Source organism: Centruroides sculpturatus, unplaced genomic scaffold (assembly GCF_000671375.1).
Source record: "Centruroides sculpturatus isolate CEXI.00-Female unplaced genomic scaffold, Cexi_2.0 scaffold1160, whole genome shotgun sequence".
Classification (NCBI taxonomy): Eukaryota; Metazoa; Arthropoda; class Arachnida; order Scorpiones; family Buthidae; genus Centruroides; species Centruroides sculpturatus.
The window spans coordinates 266,473-268,434 of NW_019385617.1; the positions used below are offsets into that span (position 1 = coordinate 266,473).

General features: G+C 35.1%; 1 non-coding gene across 1 annotated transcript; it reads left to right on the forward strand.

Moving 5' to 3' along the window:
• The first annotated feature begins 1,552 nt into the window (after positions 1 to 1,552).
• Positions 1,553 to 1,624, forward strand: Trnam-cau. Its single transcript has one exon. It is a non-coding gene; the product is annotated as a tRNA-Met (tRNA).
• The last annotated feature ends 338 nt before the right edge of the window (positions 1,625 to 1,962 follow it).

The window sequence follows — 1,962 nt, forward strand, 5'->3', positions numbered from 1 at the left end:
CTGTGCTATTTTAGATGTGATTTTTTGCTTTTATCTGCGTTGTAGTAGGCTATGCCATGAGAATGTACACTGAGAAGGGATCTTTAGAAATTCCCCCGCGGGGGGTGAGGGAAAGGATATAGTCTTCATCGAGTACTTAGGTGTATTAAATTAATAACATTTCAAGCAATTTTATATATTTAGATATATCAGCCTTTACAAAACTAATTTCATAATAATTATTAAATATTAATTAATGTTATTATTTAGATTGTACTTTTCTATAAAATTTCAAAATATTAAATGAATTTAACATTATTTTTATATTTACAAATTATAAGAAAATGACTTAACATATAATATAATTTAATTATATAATATAATATAATTTAATATAATTTAATTATATTATATAATCCTAATATAATTTATCATCATAAAAGCATTATTCCTGCCAAAAACTTATTACAAAATAATAGAATTAATTTACTGCAAATATATTTTATTTTAATAAAATTTGTTACAACTTATTTTATAAATTACGTCTCTAAATTTGATTTATAACAATTAATTAATTATGTCTATATTCCTGAAAACGTTTACTTAATCTCTTCTCTAATAAAGCTCTATTCAACATCAACAAAACTAATGCTCTGGCCACCATCACAGCTGGTAGTTCATCACCTATAGACACTGGGAAAATTGGAAGTACATTATCAGGAAATTGATGAAAATAAAGAAAAGTATTCAGACGAGGACTTGGACTCTCTGTGTTAGTGTCAAATTCAGTAAATAAACACCCAGGACACGGATAATACCCTCTTTACTGTAGGCATATGCAAGACTGATTTAGCGNGCTTCGGTCGTAGTCCCAGGGCGTACGAGATAGGATCGTTGCACGTTGCAGATGATTGCAGAGATGCTGTGGCGTTTTAAGTTGTCAGCGGCGTCACAATACAATATAGAGCACGACTTTGCTTGATCCAGAGGAAGACTCCCCTTCGTTCTTAAATTTCCGATTTTTATAGGTTTTCTCTTGCTATCCGTATTTTCAATTGGCCCTTTGTCCCCTTCCTCGCTTCTCGATTGGTCTCTCCTGTGTTTCGGGTGAAAACCGAGACCGACTCGGGTCACGGGAAAGATCCGATTCCAGGCGTCTATTCGACGCCTTTTTGTCGATTGTGCTTGGAGATTGTTAATAAAACCGAAGACTCGCGCTCATAATTTAGCCCGTTATTTGTTATTTCTGTCATCTGGGAACTTTAACGATCATAAGCGATGGTTTTCTATCTCTTAAATCTTTCCCCCATTTCAGAAATTGTTTTCCTAGATTGATTATTTATGAGCACTTGTGTCAAAGTTCTTACTTTTCGGTTTGACATTGACAGATAGTTTAACATGTGTTGGACAGTGACGATGAATAAACTAGATATGGTACACGACGTGTTTTTCATCGTAGTTTAAAAATTGAAATTAAAAACATTGTGTTATGCTAGTTGGAGCTGCTGTTAGATCCACTCATTTCATTGTGTATAATTGCTTATATAGCAAACAAATTCTGTCACTTGGTAGAAGCAGAGTGGCGCAGTGGGAGCGTGCTGGGCCCATAACCCAGAGGTCGGTGGATCGAAACCACTCTCTGCTAAACTTTTAGTTTTTTTCCCTTGTCTTTAACTTTTTCTGACAATTCACGTATTTCAATCCGGAAACGCTGTAGTTAATGGATTCTGTTGTTCCTTATTAACCGGCCCCTACTCAGGCGTTACAGACACGGAGTAAACCCGAAAAACTCCCATTGGCCAGGCACTAACTACCAATGTTCGGTTTTATCCACTCGGGTGGTGATGGGCATGAATGTAATAAGACCAAAATGATCTTTTGACAATTATATCATGTTAAAGAATAATCCATTTTGGGTGCGGCCAGATCCACAGAGGCTGTGACTTAAGGAATAATATGAGGTTGGCAGACTGAATGCGATAT